This window comes from Diorhabda carinulata, chromosome 11, assembly GCF_026250575.1.
Source record: "Diorhabda carinulata isolate Delta chromosome 11, icDioCari1.1, whole genome shotgun sequence".
NCBI lineage: Eukaryota > Metazoa > Arthropoda > Insecta > Coleoptera > Chrysomelidae > Diorhabda > Diorhabda carinulata.
The window spans coordinates 6,240,433-6,262,641 of record NC_079470.1 but is presented as its reverse complement, the minus strand read 5'-3'; the positions used below and the strand labels follow the sequence as shown (position 1 = coordinate 6,262,641).

The 22,209-nt window shown below is 30.4% G+C and overlaps 1 protein-coding gene across 4 annotated transcripts in view; it reads left to right on the top strand.

Moving 5' to 3' along the window:
• LOC130899384 (uncharacterized) overlaps positions 1 to 22,209 on the top strand; it is a 50,865-nt gene that overhangs the window by 11,031 nt on the left and 17,625 nt on the right. The window contains exon 2 of one of the 4 annotated variants that reach the window (XM_057809299.1): positions 14,481 to 14,546. The exons of the other annotated variants lie outside the window; for them this stretch is intronic. The gene's annotated coding sequence lies outside the window, so the exon portion shown is untranslated. The remainder of the gene's footprint in view (positions 1 to 14,480; positions 14,547 to 22,209) is intronic. 4 annotated transcript variants of the gene reach the window in all.

Here is a 22,209-nt window from a genome sequence, read left to right as displayed (position 1 = left end):
GTAGGTATAAATGAAGGAGGTCCAAAACAAGGAAGGTCGTCAATGGTAACATCGGTGATCGCATACGAAATTTCCAGGTGATCCGAAATATTACGGAAGCAGGTTTATTGGCTGAACACCGAGCCAGACATAGCTCAGGAGAAACGAGCGTTGGCAAATGTTATGGGACGCTTCGACCAAAAAAAGAACGCGGTTAGTTATTTGATAACATCGAAAGGTTAATTATCATCTGACCTAAATGCTTTCCGAACATGGATATTCCCAACCTGTGCGGGAGCACTTCTAAAAGGGCTTACGTCTGAAACTATGATATCTTCAGAAACAGCACGGTCAGCGACGAGAACGTTTTGAAAGAACTCCGCACTGAAGAGGAAAAAAAAGAAAAGAAAAGTTTGTTGAAGGAAGAGCTGTATAGCTAGATGCCACCTTCTGAAGTAGAGTTTAACGGCGGTGCCGCAAAGATATGGAGGAATGGGAAAGTCTTCCGTGTCCGTCATATCAGGTAGAACAGCAAGTCCTGTCATTTTTTGATCTGAACTGCTCGCTCATTTATTTTCAAGGAACTTGGAACTAGATCTCAACTGGACGGGACAACAATACATGGGTGATTTTCGCTTAATTTCCGTCATTTAGACATGACAGATTCGTTCTAATATTCGTAATATGAAGAAAAAAGAATTAAATATCATTTTTTACGCGATTAACAATTAAAGAAACTTGAAAAAGTTACGTAACTACAACTCTGACAATTGTGGTCGATTCTAAGCTTTTAGAAGTGATATAAATAATACGATTTTTATAGTAAATTAAGTTTTGATTCAAATCCACCCCGTATACTCACATTTTTTTGGAGCATCGTTGCGTCGTGCTTTAACTAAGTTTGTTAAGGTGAAAAATAATAAAAAAAATCGTCTATTCAAATTTCATATTATTGTCTAGAATCTATTTCTATTAATTATATTCCATTAAAAAGTAAAATTTAATTTAATTTCCTTGAAACCCACTTTTAATTTGTTCATTCCAACAATCTCTAACTTCCTAATCAAAATTAGGAGGGGATATTTTACTCATTTATTTAGAAATGAGGTCAAGTAAAAGTAGTAAACTACAAGGTCTATCCGTTCGAGTATCAAATAGATTCTTAACGAGAAATTTTTCCATATTTTTATACATATAACTGAATACCATTACAATAAAATTATTATTCACCATTTTTTTCAAAATAAAATTCTTATTCAACATCCCCCCGAATCATACGTAAGTTGATGATCTTCCGTTGAAGATTCAACATTTGATCACGATTGGTCCTGAGAGCTTGAACGAATCAATCATAATTTTTGTTGTAGTCACGTTTTAAGAAACGCCCTTTTTGGAAATTATAAAAACAGTTTTTATAGTGCCAGCCATTACCAAACTAAACTTTAACTCTATAAAAACGATAAACCTTTTTGTTGGACTATTTTTCTGTTTAACAATGTCACATAACATCCATTCGTAGCATTTGAAAATAAAAAGGTGATCTTCACTTCCAAGTAATATGCCGATAGACTTGGTTTTCTGCAAAAATTTTAAATGGTTGTTGAGCCTTTTTCAATGGTTGTTGATCCTTTCTCAATGGTTTTTGAGCCTTTTCCAATAGTTGTTGAGCCTTTTTCAATGGTTGTTGAGCCTTTTTCAATGGTTGTTGGGCCTTTTTCAATGGTTTTTGATCCTTTCTCAATGGTTTTTGAGCCTTTTCCAATAGTTGCTGAGCCTTTTTCAATGTTGTTGAGCCTTTTTCAATGGTTGTTGAGCCTTTTTCAATGGTTGTTGAGCCTTTTTCAATGGTTGTTGATCCTTTCTCAATGGTTTTTGAGCTTTTTCCAATAGCTGTTGAGCCTTTTTCAATGGTTGTTGAGCCTTTTTTAATGGTTGCTGAGCCTTTTTCAATGGTTTTTGATCCTTTCTCAATGGTTTTTGAGCCTTTTCCAATAGATGTTGAGCCTTTTTCAATGGCTGTTGAGCCTTTTTCAATGGCTGTTGATCCTTTCTCAATGGTTTTTGAGCCTTTTCCAATAGTTGTTGAGCCTTTTTCAATGGTTGTTGAGCCTTTTTCAATGGTTTTTGATCCTTTCTCAATGGTTTTTGAGCCTTTTCCAATGGATGTTGAGCCTTTTTCAATGGCTGTTGATCCTTTCTCAATGGTTGTTGATCCTTTCTCAATGCTTTTTGAGCCTTTTTCAATAGTTGTTGAGCCTTTTTCAATGGCTGTTGAGCCTTTTTCAATGGTTTTTGAGCCTTTTCCAATAGTTGTTGAGCCTTTTTCAATGGCCGTTGATACTTTCTCAATGGCTGTTGAGCCTTTCTCAATGGTTGTTGATCCTTTTTCAATGGTTTTTAACCTGTTAACGTGTTTTGTAGTAAATAGGTTTTTTTATAAATGGTGAATTCCATTCTGTCAACTCCTTGAACCAGGTCATCTGAAACGACAGATTTGCGTCCTTGGTCCTTCTCATCATGCACATCTTTAAACTTTCGACACTATTTACTCATGAAGTTTTCCCCATACACACGATTCATTCTCCGATGAATTTGTGCAGCATTATGGCCTTCAGCCTGTAGAAAACGAATCACATTTGGCGGGAGCATCAATAATGGCGGACATGTTTACGTGATTGTAGCGCAACGCCGACTGACGCTTGAATTTCAATAATGACGTAGTGTGTAGTGAGAGAGCTTCGTAGTCGCTTACAGCGCATGCCCGCGTAGCGTCTGCACGGAGCGATCGGAGGTTGAAAAAAAAACGGTCCTCGTAACTTCTCTGCAATCTTTAAATACATATTCCCCACGTTTATAGTAAACATTTATTTTAATGTTATATCTAATGTTAATGGATGAAAACTCGAGCAGTTTTACGAAAACCGAATGATTTTCTAGAAAATTAAAATAATATCTCGACTCTATGAAACGTTTGAAAAATACAAAATTCCTCGTAATAATTGGAAAACAGGTTTGATTAAAGTCCTCGTTACATTGTAGTGAATTGTAGCTTTCGATTAAATACAATTCGATACAAATCCGAATTGAGGTAATTGCGTATTAAGAATATTGAATATTTCATCTGCTCTCAATTATTTACTATACAGTGTGGAGATAACTTACAACAAAGTTATAGGCATGGATATTTTTTTTGTATCAAACTCCTACTCCCATCTCGGACCGTGATTATTTTGTTCGGACTTGACAAGTAACAAAAAATATAGAAGAATCTGTAATAGAACGAATTCTAGGAAATCTGTAACGAGGCGACTACTAGGAAATCCCCACAAGAAGCAAGTTCGACAGATTGTAGAAATAAATTTGGCGACTAATAAAAAGTCATAGAACAGAAGTAAAATTAGACTAGTCTGCAAGTTCAAATCGACATACTGTTAAACACAATAAAACACCTTTGAAAAACAATGCTTTGTTTATATTTATAACTCGTAAAGTATAAATATTTTTAAATTTTGAAAAAAAGATCCTCGAAGAAGAAAAAATTTACTCAAGAAACCACAAATTCCAGAACCGTAACTTCATTACTTCTTATTTTAATTCAACTTTTAACAATCTAAAATAAAATTTTGTATGGTTTAAACGTATTTATTTCCGTTGGAATTTTTCATTTTTCACCAAATTATGAACAAAATTTTTCAATGATTTTCTTCATCATTCGAAACTAAAGGAATGATTAGATGTAGTGAATTTTTTTCGCACCGGGAGGCTTTTATTTAAAGTTTTCTCATAATATTTCCCATCAAGATCAATAAAATTAATTGTCGAAGTATTTCCGATTGAGATACCTTCACAATATGTGATTTGAACGTTCCTTCGGGTGCAGAAAAACGTTGATCTCGCATTTTATTTTTTTTAGATGAAATCATTGGGTGCCAAACAAGGACTGTATGGCAGATCACTCATCAATTCGATGTTTTGAACGCTCAAAAACGTTTTTGTTTGAACTGATGTGTGGGAGGGCTCGTGTTGGAGAATGATTAGTTTTCTGCGATTGGTTTCCCTGATTTTTCGAACAAATGCTGGTTTTTAAATACCTATACAGTCGATTCACATGCACAGATCCACAATTCGACGCCTATCAGGATGTTATTAAGCGCTGCCATTGAATTTTTTCAGTATTTCTTTGCACTAATCGACACGATATTTTTTTGAGCGATTATCATTTTATGCGGTACCCAACTCTTACAAATTTCTCTTTTCGCTAATTTATAACCTCATTATTAGTATTGCGGACTATTTTCTAATAGTAGTTGTAATACGAATGTAGTGAGAAAAATATCTAGAACAATTCAGGTGCTTGCCAAAACATGATACAGTTTATAATTGAAAATTTAAACGTGAAATTTTACAATTAAACCGTCTAGCCGTTTCGAATAAACATTTTGTCGTTGTTAGTTTTATTTATTCGTTGAGTTATTTTGACTAACGAAACAATACACCCGGTGTATAAAAATAGAAATCACATCACAACCGTAATTAACCAAAAAACTCACACATAATCATATAACGAGTACGCATACTGTGTGAGTCATGACGAGTTTTAACTAACCTCAAATCTTTCATTATAATTCAATCAAATTAAAAAAAAAACGACTATTAGAAGCTTTGCGGAATTATTTGAAAGAAAAAAGAGTTTACACATCAAAATTATTTTTTTAAACATTTTTTTAACTACAATTGATAATTTTTTATCTCAAAAATAAAGAAGAATCCAAAAATTTCACTCAAATTGTTTGTCTTTCTTATCATTGACAGCTTTTTCGTTTTTCTATATAGGACCAATCGTAAAAACTCGATTTTCACTTGTATTTTTTTTTAAGAATTTATCAATATAACATATATTTTTTTTGATAATTGTTAAAGCAGGTTTATTTCTTAATCGTATTGATGACCTTTCAATCTATCTTCTAAATACTGTGTTGTCTGTCCTACGTAACCAACGTTTTAGATGATCTACCGATCAATTTATTAATGCAAATTGTCAATTTCGAATAATATTCAAATAAATACTAAAGAATGTCGAAACGTTAATATTTTTATTTGTTTGAAGAACTAATTTCCAACGAGAAGATTCATCAACAGAAAAATCACTTCCGTTTTGACAATAGCGTGTCAAAAATTGAGGTGCGGTGCTAATTTTTTGTGTTTAGTAACTATTTGATTCATCTTCTAATCATTGAATAATAGTTTTTTGCCCGAAAACCTCGCAGATTTTCCAATAAAATTAATTTGATTCAACTTTTTTTCTTCTTTAATCAAATTAACTGTTGCACATGTTCGAAATTGCGATCGCAGCACTACCGCTTATAGAAATATAAACTTAGATTGTCGATATGCCTCGTATACAATTTATGCGAGAATATTTATTGTATTTTTTGTTAAATTTGTATTGTACTTTTAATAATAACAATTATCATCAACGAAAACATTTCTTTTTGCCTCTGTATTAGATGATACTAATCCTCATGTGATGTTCTTAGGTAATGTATGATAAAAAATGAATATTTATGAACCGCCTGTTGTCTAGTGTCTAGCCGATTCGAATTAAACTACCTCTCATTGTCACCCACTAACTACTACGACTCCAGAGGCGTCACGAACTCGCTTTCGAATATGTTCTAAACACGAAACGTGAAAAAAACTTATATCACGAGTTAAAATAAATAAATAAACATAACCTTAAAAAAATTAGAACGAATATATGGACGACTTTTTCACTATAGATAATAGTTACACATTGTATAGAACAAATGTCTACCACTGAAAATTATTTCAAGAATCAATTACATTCTGTATCTTCGATTTTTTGAAATCTACAGAATTTTTGAACGTTTTTAAAAATATTCTGGTCATTTCTTTGGATAATAATACAAAGTATTTTACGAGACACGACTGTATTTACCATCAATTAATACTGTCTGCCAAAATACAGTAACATTATTTGGATTTATTTATATGAATAAAGCTTGTGACAAAGTACTGAAGGTAAAAAATATGGAAAAGTTTGAAAAAAAGAGAATACAAACAAGTGAATTGCAAATATTTAACATCTTGAGACATTTTGACATGCTGCAAGATGCAATTTTTTTCAAAATCAAAATATTTCATAGATTAATTTGCACTGTGGGATCAGCAAAACCAATTATCGAGACAACCTACAGGGGTTGAGACAGGCAAATAGTCTTTCGGGAAACTATAGCCAGAATAGATATACTAAATGAATCTATCTAATGAATACTAACAGGAGTTCTATCGGGGCACTGTCGTCCCAACAAACACCTGAAGACGCTAGATCTAGCAGATAATGCAATAGCAATAATTTTATTGTACAGAGGACGAAACCTTTATGCATATTCTCTCGAAATCTTACTAAGGAACTCCAGAGCACTATACCTGGAAGCGCTTGATTTAGAAGACGAATATCTCTGGAAATTGAAGCCATTCCACTTTTTAAAAGGAGTGAGATTGATGGATCACCAGTAAATACTAGATTCTTCGGTCTAAGAAATCAAAGAAACATTTCTGCTGCTGATTCGATTTTGGAGTCTGATGGACGGGTTGGTTGTCTAGGCAAAAATAACTAGATTCTAATTGCAACTTGCACGCAATAAAAATAACACCAAATATTGCGTCTTGCGTTGTTTTGCTTGTCGTATAGCATCATGTAAAGAGGCCTATTTATGTGGGAAATATTTTTTTCAAAATATCAAAAAGTAATATCACGTAATTTGTTAGTGACACGTAACTTCAGGTATCAGTCTACCTACTTTAGAAATTCAACGATGTATAAACCATGCAAGATCAAATAATTAATTAAATTATAAATTTGCTCAAGTTATTTATATCTAGTGAAAGTGGGTTTCACCATGTGACAGTTTACGTTACGTGTCTAATTAATCTATCATTTTATATAAATACGTAGCCAATTAGAAAAAACTTTACGACGAAAAAACAACTACACTAAGAAAAACATACCTAGATATGTAAAAATCAACATTTAGGTCACGAAAATTATATTAATGTTTAGTGAAGCAACAGGTTTTAAATAATGAACAATTTTTTCAATTAATCAATGTGTAAATTATGTTTGGGGAAATTAAAGAAGAAGCAAACGTTTTTCTAAAACACAACAAACAGTTTATTTCGCTTCTTTTGATATAAATAAAAAAAATAAAACGTCAAATTTGTAAAAGTTATGACATTATCCTTATTTTTTTGAATAGGATGTCTGTTTTGCAATAATACCTGCCCAAAGAATATTTTTTTTGCGGAGCTAGGTGTATGTATTGTCTGAATCCAGTGGGGATTTTTTCGTGTCCAACTTACTGTACCATTTTAACAAAACGTAGCCTGAATTTTCACAAAATTGCCTGGTTCATCTCCTGAGAGTTCTTCAACAAGTTAACATTCTACGGGTTCATTTTTTTTCAAATTTTCTTACAAAAGACAGACTGACATTCAGTTGTGAGGCAATTTCTTGTGCAATTGCGTGAGAGTTGTCTTCTAATAACAGCAAAATATCTAACTTTGGAGGTGTTTGCTTAAAAAAAAGCACACGCTTCAAAGACTTAAATTCTCGGTATATTGAAAAAAAAAACGCCAAAATCATTGCAGGAATAACACAATGAAATAATAATAAACTACCCAAATGTATTGCAGACTTTACGTAAGTTCATAAAATAAAACAAAAGGCTATTGTAATGTCTGGTACATACATATTAACAATCATTAATATTACTATCATAAGATAATGGAACCTCTACTTTGTTTTTGTTAAAGTTCAATGTATGTGTGAAAGAGGTTAATTGAATGTGGAAAATTTTTTCCGTAGCATGTTTTCCCATTATGCGACTAGAATTAGAAATAAAATTATATTATTCCGTTAGTAAGTGGGGTCCACTTTATTTTTCGTCAAACAATCAATAATTTTTTTCCTTTTTTTTTAGGAAAGTATGAATAATTAAGAAAAAAACATTTGATTATCATATTTTAGATAATTTGAACTAATTATTAGAAAATTTGAGAACAAATCATGTCGCGTGAAATTGATTAATAAAAATCCTAATTTAATCTAAAAAATTTTTATTACTAATTGGGGTTTTTGGATATTTTTTAATGGCTAAAAAGTGTTTTCAAACTTAGATATCATTTTAATCTTAAATATTTGCTAAAAAAATCAACAAATTGAAAAGAAAATTATTGGAAATGTTAATTTTTCGGTTTTTTTTCCAAATAATTCGTCGCGTGAAACATCCTAATTTAATCTAAAAAATTTTTTTTACTAATTGGGGTTTTTGGATATTTTTTAAGGACGAAAAAGTGTTTTCAAAGTTGGGTTTCATTTAAATCTCAAATATTTGCTAAAAAAATCAACAAATTGAGAAGAAAATTATTGGAAATGTTAATTTTTCGGTTTTTTTCCAAATAATTCGTCGCGTGAAACATCCTAATTTAATCTAAAAAATTTTTATTACTAATTGGGGTTTTTGGATATTTTTTAATGGCTAAAAAGTGTTTTCAAACTTAGATATCATTTTAATCTTAAATATTTGCTAAAAAAATCAACAAATTGAAAAGAAAATTATTGGAAATGTTAATTTTTCGGTTTTTTTTCCAAATAATTCGTCGCGTGAAACATCCTAATTTAATCTAAAAAATTTTTATTACTAATTGGGGTTTTTGGATATTTTTTAATGGCTAAAAAGTGTTTTCAAACTTAGATATCATTTTAATCTTAAATATTTGCTAAAAAAATCAATAAATTGAAAATAAAATTATTGGAAATGTTAATTTTTCGGTTTTTTTTCCAAATAATTCGTCGCGTGAAACATCCTAATTTAATCTAAAAAATTTTTATTACTAATTGGGGTTTTTGGATATTTTTTAAGGGCTAAAAAGTGTTTTCAAACCTAGATATCATTTTAATCTTAAATATTTGCTAAAAAAATCAACAAATTGAAAAGAAAATTATTGGAAATGTTAATTTTTCGGTTTTTTTCCAAATAATTCGTCGCGTGAAACATCCTAATTTAATCTAAAAAATTTTTATTACTAATTGGGGTTTTTGGATATTTTTTAAGGGCTAAAAAGTGTTTTCAAACTTAGATATCATTTTAATCTTAAATATTTGCTAAAAAAATCAACAAATTGAAAAGAAAATTATTGGAAATGTTAATTTTTAGGTTTTTTTTCTAAATAATTCGTCGCGTGAAACATCCTAATTTAATCTAAAAAATTTTTTTTACTAATTGGGGTTTTTGGATATTTTTTAAGGACGAAAAAGTGTTTTCAAAGTTGGGTTTCATTTAAATCTCAAATATTTGCTAAAAAAATCAACAAATTGAGAAGAAAATTATTGGAAATGTTAATTTTTCGGTTTTTTTCCAAATAATTCGTCGCGTGAAACATCCTAATTTAATCTAAAAAATTTTTATTACTAATTGGGGTTTTTGGATATTTTTTAATGGCTAAAAAGTGTTTTCAAACTTAGATATCATTTTAATCTTAAATATTTGCTAAAAAAATCAACAAATTGAAAAGAAAATTATTGGAAATGTTAATTTTTCGGTTTTTTTTCCAAATAATTCGTCGCGTGAAACATCCTAATTTAATCTAAAAAATTTTTATTACTAATTGGGGTTTTTGGATATTTTTTAATGGCTAAAAAGTGTTTTCAAACTTAGATATCATTTTAATCTTAAATATTTGCTAAAAAAATCAATAAATTGAAAATAAAATTATTGGAAATGTTAATTTTTCGGTTTTTTTTCCAAATAATTCGTCGCGTGAAACATCCTAATTTAATCTAAAAAATTTTTATTACTAATTGGGGTTTTTGGATATTTTTTAAGGGCTAAAAAGTGTTTTCAAACCTAGATATCATTTTAATCTTAAATATTTGCTAAAAAAATCAACAAATTGAAAAGAAAATTATTGGAAATGTTAATTTTTCGGTTTTTTTCCAAATAATTCGTCGCGTGAAACATCCTAATTTAATCTAAAAAATTTTTATTACTAATTGGGGTTTTTGGATATTTTTTAAGGGCTAAAAAGTGTTTTCAAACTTAGATATCATTTTAATCTTAAATATTTGCTAAAAAAATCAACAAATTGAAAAGAAAATTATTGGAAATGTTAAATTTTCGGTTTTTTTTCCAAATAATTCGTCGCGTGAAACATCCTAATTTAATCTAAAAAATTTTTATTACTAATTGGGGTTTTTGGATATTTTTTAATGGCTAAAAAGTGTTTTCAAACTTAGATATCATTTTAATCTTAAATATTTGCTAAAAAAATCAACAAGTTGAAAAGAAAATTATTGGAAATGTTAATTTTTCGGTTTTTTTTCCAAATAATTCGTCGCGTGAAACATCCTAATTTAATCTAAAAAATTTTTTTTGCTAATTGGGGTTTTTGGATATTTTTTAAGGACGAAAAAGTGTTTTCAAAGTTGGGTTTCATTTAAATCTCAAATATTTGCTAAAAAAATCAACAAATTGAGAAGAAAATTATTGGAAATGTTAATTTTTCGGTTTTTTTTCTAAATAATTCGTCGCGTGAAACATCCTAATTTAATCTAAAAAATTTTTTTTACTAATTGGGGTTTTTGGATATTTTTTAAGGACGAAAAAGTGTTTTCAAAGTTGGGTTTCATTTAAATCTCAAATATTTGCTAAAAAAATCAACAAATTGAGAAGAAAATTATTGGAAATGTTAATTTTTCGGTTTTTTTCCAAATAATTCGTCGCGTGAAACATCCTAATTTAATCTAAAAAATTTTTATTACTAATTGGGGTTTTTGAATATTTTTTAATGGCTAAAAAGTGTTTTCAAACTTAGATATCATTTTAATCTTAAATATTTGCTAAAAAAAATCAACAAATTGAAAAGAAAATTATTGGAAAAGTTAATTTTTCGGTTTTTTCCCAAATAATTCGTCGCGTGAAACATCCTAATTTAATCTTAAAAATTTTTATTACTAATTGGGGTTTTTGGATATTTTTTAATGGCTAAAAAGTGTTTTCAAACTTAGGTCTCATTTTAATCTTAAATATTTGCTAAAAAAAATCAACAAATTGAAAATAAAATTATTGAAAATGTTAATTTTTCGGTTTTTTCCCAAATAATTCGTCGCGTGAAACATCCTAATTTAATCTTAAAAATTTTTATTACTAATTGGGGTTTTTGGATATTTTTTAATGGCTAAAAAGTGTTTTCAAACTTAGGTCTCATTTTAATCTTAAATATTTGCTAAAAAAAATCAACAAATTGAAAATAAAATTATTGAAAATGTTAATTTTTCGGTTTTTTTCCAAATAATTCGTCGCGTGAAACATCCTAATTTAATCTTAAAAATTTGTATGTTTTTGTGTTTTCAAACTTGGGTCTCAGTTTTATCTTAAATCTTTCCCAAAAAAATTAACGAAATGAATTTAGAAATATCCATTTTTCGGTTTTTTCTGACGAAAAATAGGGTGTACTACCCACAAATAATAATTATTAATAAAAATGATTAAAAATTAATAATCTGTTTCAATGTTGAATTATTTCACTATTTATTGTTTATAAATCAACCGTATCAAAAAGGAAGTTTGGAATTCCGTTTAGACGAAATTTATTCCAAATTACCGCAGTGTAAAACCGATTACATCCTACTCGAAATACCCTCCCGCGCCTCCCTTGTGTTTTAACACCGTCTACTACTAGTGAAATAACCGGTATAAAAATAACTGTCCGAGCCCATCTCTCCAGACAAGCAGTCTAGTGGCTGGGGCTGATGAGGCTGAACGGTGGTAGTGGTGGCTGGTTGCTTTGCTCGGTTAGGGGTCACATTGAAAGGGGTTGGAGGAGGCCGGCCCCACACGACAGACGACGAGGGCGGCGGGACAAACAGAGATAGAAAACGCTAGACGTAGACGCGAACGCGGTGTTATCAAATCGCTTATTTTTCAACGTATCTGCGATTTTTCTTCATATACAACGATTGTATTTGAATAACTGAAAATTTTATTTTCGATAACTGGCTGTTGGTTATTTGTGCATGTTTCAATTAACGCTGCTTAAAAAAAACAAAATTTGTCTCAACGAAAAAAAAATATATCGTTTAATTGGTTGAATAGACATCGTTCAAGCATGAAAATTGTCAAATCAATTCAAAATTATCCGTAACTTTCAAATTATTTTACATTTTCGAATCTTCTTTTATAATCTAGTCTACAAATACAAATCTGTGTTAATTCAACATACTATTAGTAAAATTAACGCTCATACGATCCGGAATTGCGCATAAAAAGTGGATTATCTCTCATAAAACGTTTTTTTTTTTCAAAAGTTATAAATAATTAAACAATAGTGTGATTAGAACTTCTTATAAATTCATATCCAAATCGAATCAGAAAATAAACTACTTTAGTAATATTGAAATAACTCTCCATAACGTCACTGATTTAAAAAAAAATATTTGAAAGGAACATAAAAAATACGGTTTTTTCCCACAGAACCGGGATAGAATTTAATATTCTTCTAATTTATACTGAATACACTGACCATTAAAATGTCTGACGCGCGTTTCGATAACCAAATTATCGTCTTCAGTGGATTCAAAAGTCGATAAACTACTTTTAAGAAAACGGTTTGAACAGCTGATGTGTCTAAATTGAATATATTTCTTCTCCATATTACAATATATTCCTTTTCCTGGCAAAAACATGTCTTTCAAAAGTTTCCATTTCAAAATAATCCTTATCGTTTCGAATGTCGCATGCATTTTTCTTTCGAATGGTTTTTTACGTGACATTTTGATTTTTCTTTGGAACCGGTCATATTTTCCTTTTTTAATTTATTCAAATTCTGTAAATCGTTCAATTAAATATTAATATATTTTCATTAATTGTTAGATCGATTTTTCGACGTTTACACCCTTCCAAATTTTCCAAAATCACACTAGAGTTCACTGAACCTTGTTAGTTGTCACTTGACTGTTGAAAATACACAATTTCTTGCTAAATGGAAAAACTTACAATCGTATTTTCAGTGAAAGATATTCTTGAAATTAAAATTTTATAAAAAGGCTATGAAATCTATTAAACTCCAAACCTTTCTCTTCGTAGATTATTCTGTAATAATATTTGAAATGATCTTAGTTTGTATTAGAAAAATATTTTGAAATAAACTATTTTTATAATTAAAAAAAACATTGTTTCATAACTCTGTAAAGAACTGCTAATTTAGAAAAATTATTATAAACAAATTAATTATATTTTCTAAACTTTCATATCAAAATCGTGTTTTGTATGTATATAAGACAGGTTCTACGGAACGAAAATTATTTAAATATTCTTAGAACGATGAGGAAAATATTTTATCAATTTAAAGTCACTAATTAGTTTGTCAAAAAATTAAAAAAAGTGAAAAATTCTAACGGAAATAAATTCTATACAAGCGTTTACATTATAATCATACTTCTTTTAGATTTTGCAATTTACTTTAAATAACTTACGGTAGTATGTCAAAGGTTTCAAAAATAAATAGTAAAAAGAGGGATTTTTTGTTTTTTTGACACGCGCTTTGTTAACAGCTTTACTGATACGATTGTGGTACTTAATTCGTTTTTTATTGTTTGTAATTTTTATTATTTCGTACGGCTTAGCCTGTAAATGCTTGTTTTTGCAGATTATTCATTTTCATCATACTGTGTGGCTAAAAATCGCATCACATTTTATTTCTCAATAGTTAGATGTTGCAAGGAAAAAAGACATTCTGAAACGCGACATCCCTTAAACGGATTGTCTACCAAGAGCTAAACTAAGTTAGTTTTTGTGCTTTTCCATTAAAAATAATAACTTAAATAAATAAATAAAATGATAATTACGATTTTTTTAATCACCTCAAACAATTTACCGACTTTTCCTCTGGAGTTGTAGCTTTACGATGATTAGTTTCGTGTTTAATAATATATTCCCAGCGATCATTGACAGCAGCTCATAAACTGTGATGGATGGAAATATTGACTTTGTTTACAATTTTTTCATCAATCATCTTTGTTTTGTCTTTTGAACTCCACAAATACCACCTGGTTATAATTAGCTGGTGGACACACAACTTGGTTCTAGTTTTGTTCCCGTTAGTTTAGTTTAGTTAGCTTAGCTTAGCTCTTGGTCGACAACCAGCTTCAAGTTTTAGCAATTAGAAGTAGCTTACGACAAAACCGTCGAAAATGGAAGTAATTATTAATTATTAACAATTTGTTGTTAGTGTCTCATTAAGTAGATTAGCAAAATCTTTTAAATAAAGTCTGTATTAGTTGGCGATGCGTTATTTAGTCATTTCGTAAATGATAATATGTTTGATTACAATGTTTCCTGTATATTTTCTTTATCAATCATTTTCACAAATAATTTTTAACGTCATAATTTTTTTGAGTGAAAGTATTTACTTTCTTTCAGGTAAGGAAATGCGGAGTTATACACAGCATTTTTCAATCAAATTTGGTTCGACTTTATTCTGATACAGTGAGTACATTTTCAGTTCCAATTGCTATTAATACTTTTAAATATAAATCAGTTCTAGAAATCTCACATTCTTGTACGTAACGTTTAAATATCTACGTCGTCGGTGATATATTGTGAAAAAAAAAACGAATCTTACAGTAATAAAAAAAAACGGTATATCTAATATTTTTTATTTAGTCTGACAACGCCGCGAGGTAGAGACAGAGATAGAGCGTACGATCCGGCCTTGGCTGTATGTCTGGCAGCGGTCTGGCCACTATGCATCTCTATCTAACGTGGTCTCTGGCTTTCTCTGTCTGTCTCGCCCCTTGGCGAGTGGCGCGGCAGGTGTAAGCGAGACTGAATATGTCTACAGTCACAGTTGTAGTATTTTCCATCCTTATACACCCTCGCCTCCGCACGCCCTCTCTTGTCGGGCGCAATTAATAACCCTTTACGACCCACGATGCACTTCTAGACTGACTTTACTTTTCTTGTTTTTCTTTTCCCGTTTTTTTTTGTTTTCGAAATTATATAAAGTGTGAATTGGATAGAACTTTTATGAAATTGTAGAACGCAACATTTATTTTGTTTTTTGAACAGAAAAATTGGTGATTATTTTTTTGTGTGCATTTGCAAAGTGAATTTCACTTTCGTAAATTTTTTTGTTACTATTAAGTTACAAACAAACAGTTTGTAATGGGGTTTTATATTAAATAAATACGTATAGCTTCTGCAAAAATGTGTTTTACACGTTTTAAACGATTTTACGAAAACTATTGGCAACATTGTAAGATTAGATTTTTTTCGGGAATCGTTTTATGCTAAAAGTTGAAAAATTTTGTTTGTTTCTATAGTAGGCTAAGAATTTTTCGATATATCCTCCTACATATAGTTTCTGCAAAAATGTGTACGAACAATTTGTGAAAAAATAAATTTATTATAAACAAACAATAGAGTGATTAGAAAAAAACAGGATGATCAAAACTTTGGTTTGAAAATTTCGGAAACGCTCCTCGTAAAGAACAAATTTTTAAATAAAAAACTTTTGTTAAGACATATTCGCTAAAACATAAATGAATCTACAGGGTGTTTCAAGAAAAGTTAACACGCCAGGATAAATAGAGAAGTGAAAAATATTCGAGACTCGCTTATTACAAAATTTTCGCGATGTATTCAAAATGAAGACAAAGTTTTACACGATTTTACGAAAACTACTGGCAACATTGTTAGATTATATTTTTTCTATGAACCGAATGATGATAAAAGTGAAAAAATTTTGTTCGCCAGTGAAGCTGGTTTTACACGAGCCGGTATAACGAATTCGCATAATTTATTTTTATGATGAAAATCGTAACGACGATTTTGTGTATATTTACAAGGTCCATATTTTTTTCAATATTAATTCAATTTTGACTTTTTACGTTCAGATGAGTTTTCTCTAGTGATTTAAATAGACAAAGAGTTTTTTCCTTTATCTTTTATGTTCGGATTGGAATATCTTGGTATATACAACTCCGGTGTTTACAAGAAAAATTTGATTGTTATTTACAAATCAAAATGTTATCTAATTTACAAAGAAATAACCTCTTTAGATTCTGAACTTGGTCAAATCGAATCTTTGCTGGTTTTCCGAATTTTTGTGTGTGAAACTAATAGAAACGCACCGAATTTTTGAAGTATACGTTTCCGTAATTTGTGATAATCAAATAAAAAGAGAATGTTTGTTGTTAAAACTCGATATCAAAATAAATATATTGATAAGAAGTAAATGTAAATGCTGTGCAAGTACTTGTACTTAATATACACTAGAATCCTTCTATATATGTTTTTATAAACCGTGACTGTCTAGACAGTCCGGTTTTTTTGTAAATATTTTTATGCTTCGTTTCGTATTAAAAAGAACTAAGGCGTTTATTTATTTTTATGTAGATTGATTAAAGCCAGACGTACTGAGTCATTATTATTTGATAAGCATTGCCGTCATTTTTATTATTTTTTCTGATTTACATAGATAGAACCTCCATACATTCCAATTCAACTGCTTAGTGTTCCGATTAAATGAATTTGATACAGATATTATAACAAAAAAAAACAAGAAATGAAATAATCTGTAAATTCACGTGTAATGTACAGTGAGATAAAATAAAAACAATTATTTTTAATTGTGTCTGATTTAAAACTGTTCCGCTTTATTAAATATCAGTTTGCAGCGTCATTTTGATGTACAAGAGTTGTACAAAAAGTAAGGTTCTCAATGAAATACACTTTACAGTGAAGGTGCTAGCTAAATGCGACAACAGTGCCTTACTCAGTGGTTCCCAAGAACTCTATCGTCACGTAGATGTTTCATTACACCCCCGAAACAAAACAACAATCTCCTCAGAGGTATTACTCTGATTCACCGCCACCAAGGGTATTCGACAGTAAATATTATGGCGACTGTATTTGGGGGATACTCCTCATCAATTTTATGGAACCCGGGACGACAAACTCGAAATAGATATTGTGAAGCATTCACCAAATTCCGGCGAGCAAAAGTGGTGCGCTCCACGTCGTTTCTGAAGAAATTTGGGTGGGCTGTTCCTCATACATCTGATGAAGGGAAAACGCTTCGAGAGCGAGCAGGATTACACGTTTCCTCGACGAATTGGTGGCACATTTCTTCGACTTGAGCATACAAAAGATGAGACGCCGTCTTTAAAAGGGTGTGTCGAAAAAAAATTTGACTAACTAGCTGAGCCAGGCCGAATGTCCCACGATCGGGATGTCGCGGCCACGGGCAAAATTAGTTTTCCTCTTGGTGAGTGAAAGATGATACAATTGGGCCAAAACCGAGCAGAATCCGAAAAACGTTGCTTAGACGCAGCTCCTAACGACTGTCAAAGTGATTTTTTTTTAGTTTAGGCCTCCCTGAATAATATAACGCGGATGCAGCTCCCCCCAAAAATCCCTGGAGGGAATCTCGCTATTTCAAAATTCTCCAATTTCTGTTTTATCGTCAAAGTACCCAAAATGAAAAAAATATGAATTTTTTATAAGCAAATAATAACTTTGTACAATATTTGTTTAATGAAAATACAGGGTGTTTTATTTGAAAGCAGAAGAAAATTAAAGATTTGATCTTTCGCACACTCTGTATATAGAAGATAATCATAATTGAATCGATTTCACCCACAATCAGGGGGGTTAAAATCAATAGTTTTTGAGTTATGCGCGATTGAAAATTTAGATGTTTCTTGAAGAAAAATCACGTTTTTAATCAATTTTTCATGAATAACTCAAGAAATTTTGATTTTATCAGAAAAAGTGTAAGAAGCTATAATGAAGCTCATAAAAAAACAAAGAGATTGGTGTTTTTTAATTGGTTGTAGGTCTAATACAAACCGAGTTATGATTTATTAAAGATTGATTACATTATTAAAACGAAATTTTTTGAAAATTCAACGTCGAATAACGGGAAAACAATCAATTTTTCGAGAAAATTGCGTAGAATATTTTTCAAAGTACTTCTAAAAAGCTTTAAAATGATGGTTAGTGAAAGTTTCTAGCATGAAAACTAAGAGAGTTATGACCGAAATAAGATCGATTTATATTTTTTTTTGTAGACAACTTCACCATTAGCAATGGTACCCAAATTGAAATAGAAATATAACCCAGTGATGATTTATTTTATTCACGTACTTATAATTTAAGTCTCTTTTTTTTTCAAAATTTCTAAAAAACTAAAGGATATACATAAAAATTGTTTGAAAACAAAAAGTTGGTATTTTTTTTTAACAAATATTTTACTTTTTTAAAAAATTTTTCAACTTTTAAAATAATTCAGATATGACTTTACAAATCGTACCCTAATGTATGATTGATACAATTTTCGAAATTTATACGCCTATAATTTTTTTTTTTTCGAAATAAGGAATGATTTATAACGATTGACATTGGGGATGGAAATTTTTTCTATTAAACACAAACAAAAAGAGTCAATTTAATATAATTCATCCAGTATAAAGTCATTAAATAACTTATATTCAATTTTATATTATCATTCATTATAAAGAGGATGCTTTATAAGGGATGAAATACATCAAACAGGGTTGAATATTTATAAATACCGTATGGAATATTGAACAACTTTTACTCAAACCTAAAAAGATATATTTTTCTACTAATTAAATGCTTTTATTTATAATTTTAATGATTTTTTTGGAATAAGGGGTAGTTTTCACCCTTAACAGTAATTTGCACATATCAGCATAGGGCGGATTTAGAAGATAAGGGTAAGACAAGATTAATTCTAAATGAAGGTTCATGGAAAATCTTATTTTTATCTTGTTAACCTGGACTATTACATCAAAATGTGATTCGATTCGATTAATCAAATCCATGGTTTGTAAAGGACCTCAAAAACGTTTAAAATTTTGGTTAATAACATTTTTTCATATCTCATATATCGTAATTATTTGTCTAGTACACTCTGTATATATACAGAGAGCGGCTATTAATTCTTAATTCATGTTGGGTATTCCACTTTTTTTTTGTTAATATCTTCATATATAACCTGTACGTGTTAGTAACCATAATAATTATTATTATGTCCTTACTAAATACCAATTTTCTTGTCTCATATAGTAAAATTGCTAGTTAAGAAATGTCTTTTCAGCCCCGTAACTGTTTGTTACTGAAGTTATTCTTTAAGTGTTAAACCAAACTGTCTTCATTGTACATGACTGTGCCATTAATTTAATTTTATAAGCCGTATAGGATTTGTTTTGTTTGGTCGTCATAGGTCAATGTTTTTAAGAGAATGTTTATCTTAATATCTGTCGTTCAGGTGTCGAATATTGCGTTTTTTTTGTTTCTTTTTAATGATAAATTCATCATCGTTTTTATTACATTCTTTTCTTCATTTCGTTATTTGTTGTTTGTTAGTGAATTCACAATCTCGCGAACACCATTTTGATTTGAATTTTGACGTATTCAAACTCCTCAAATCGGCGCCATAATCGGTGGATCAAAGAAAGATTTCTTCTATAAAATCCTATGAATTTTTAAAAATATCATCAAACATTTTCGCAAATATGGCAACATTGATGTGAATATGTCAAATCTGACATTGACATTTGACATTTTTAACGGTGAACGTACTAAGAACGTGTTGTCATACGAGTGCTATTTGAGTTGTTTACAACATTCAATTTGGTCAAAAAATGGAACTTTGGTGATGGAGCACCATCTCCAGCCACCGTATTTCACTGGTTTTTTCGAATTAAATCGAATTAAGTCGTCGGTGCACATACCATACTTGTGCATTAGGTCCAGTCGCATACTCGTTGTAAAAAATAAAAGAAGCTTCAAAAGATCTATATAAAATCGTGGCATATCAAAAATAAATTGAGAGGTCAACGTTTTTTTTTTACAATCGGATGATCACATGTTTTGAAGGTACGTACCTCAATTGGAATGGAAAAAACGATGTTTCGACAATTGGTTCAAACCATTTCTAATTGTAATTATTTGTTTTTGTTTGTCTTTCTCAAAACTTGAGTAGCAATTCTCGTTTGAGAAGATACATATATAATTTAAGTACGAGAGTTGAAAAAAAAACGTTTCTGATTCGAAAAAAACATGGAAAACGTCATTAATTTTAAATCTTTCCACATAATCATCTTATATATTGATATTGACTGATGCCTATGTCACGGTTTTAAAAGTACAGGACTTTTTTCTGCCCAGGTTCAATAAAATATCGACAAGATTCATTTTTTTCCAAAAAAATTGATTTCGTACTAAAATAAAAAAGCAAACATCGGAATTCTTAACCCGAGTAGAATAGAGAAGACAATGACATGTGTCGCTCAATATTTATCGATTGCTTAAACACGCAAATACACCATAAACTTGTCTCAATACTACATTTTATTTACATTTATTAAAAATTTAAATTTGGTTGAACTAATTTTTAGTTAGTCGTGTTTGGTTGATGTCGTTATCACTTCATATACTTGACCTCTAGTTTCTTGAATGAAATTTATCATTAGGACACGTGATCATACATCATTTCCATAAGTGAACTACTGCTGACAATATTGTGTAACCATATTAGGCATACAGGGTATCCAAAAACTACAAATACTTGATATATAATTTCATGTAGAAGATAACGCTGTTAGGATGTAAAAAAACTGACATTTAAAATATTCCATTTTGATACGTATATGTAAAATTTACAAAATACTATTTTACAAAATAATTTACGTGTTATAATGAACGACGTTTCTCTGGTTCATATATGATAGTGAAAACTACGTATGGAAACCGATGAACCGGACGAAGAAGTTTAGCCAATTGGCCTGCAAGCTTTCCCGATCTCGCTCTGTGCGATTTTACACTAATCACTTGGATAACTCTCTCTAAAAACTGCGTTCTCTTTAGTCTTCTATCTAGATCGGGGAAATTTCAATCTCCTTTGATGTGAGTTCATTATTTCCCAGCAGAACTTCGTGTACCTTGAGGACTTATTGAGATCTAATAATTTGGGAGCCGATGTGATAGAAGAATATTGAAAAGCAAATCAGTCAAGAGTTTCAGTGTTTTCTTAGGGTATGGTACAGTTATGCGGATGATATTTTCGCCATATTCAATACGAAGAAGGCAAACGTAGACTCAATTCAAAATATCCATCTATAAAGTTCACCTATGAAATGGAAAATCATGGACAGTTACCATTTTTAGATACTTTAGTAATAAGGAATAGTAATAGATTGGAATTTGATGTATTTAGGCTGATTATTTTCATTGTATCCCACATAAGATGGCCAGTCTCCATTTCCCGGTACATCGGTTAATCCACTTTCCACTTACCATCGAGAGATTCAATAAGGAAATGTTCTTCATTGAGATGTAGCTGTACTCAACGGTTATGATGAAAGAAATGTAAACAGGTTTTTTCCAAAACCAAAGAGAAAAACAAGAAAAATTTGCTTGGATACCTTTCAATCCTCTTTACACGAAAGGATTGGAAGTTATATTTAGCAGAGTGGGTTTAAAATTGGTTTGTAAATCCAACAACATATTAAAACAATTCTTAGACAATCCTAAGGATAAAATACCAAATTTCGAAAAGAGTTGTGGTGACTGTGACCGAAAGTATATTGGGCAGATTAAGAGATCCGTTATTTAAAGAGCACATAGCTCATTTGAAATATGGACGGACCGGAAAATCAGGAATTGTTGGATGCATTTGATAGCATCGAAATTGCCAGATGTAAGAGTAGCTTAAATAGAGACAAAGGGCCAATTCCTTACAGCCCACTATTTAGCCTAGTAGTCAAAGATTGAACATGAATATTCCCGTCGAGGAGTTTTTTCACGTTGGAATTAATTTTCGTGGGAGAAGGTTTATTGGTGGGAAAATTCAGTATAAAACAGGTAAGTCATGTTATCAGATTTCAATTTACCTTCAGTCCTTGATGATGATAACTTGGTTATCGAAACGCTCGTCAGCCAGTGTAATTGTGAGTGTTGATGCAGTGGTGGTGTAAACAGTCTTCGGTCTCGTCGAAACGCGCGTCAGACAGTGTAACTGTGTGTGTTGGTGTAGTAGTGATCTATACAGTGTGTTCAGTTTGGACGAGGAATTCACAAATACCAAGGTGCATAAACAACAACAACAATCCTTTAGCAC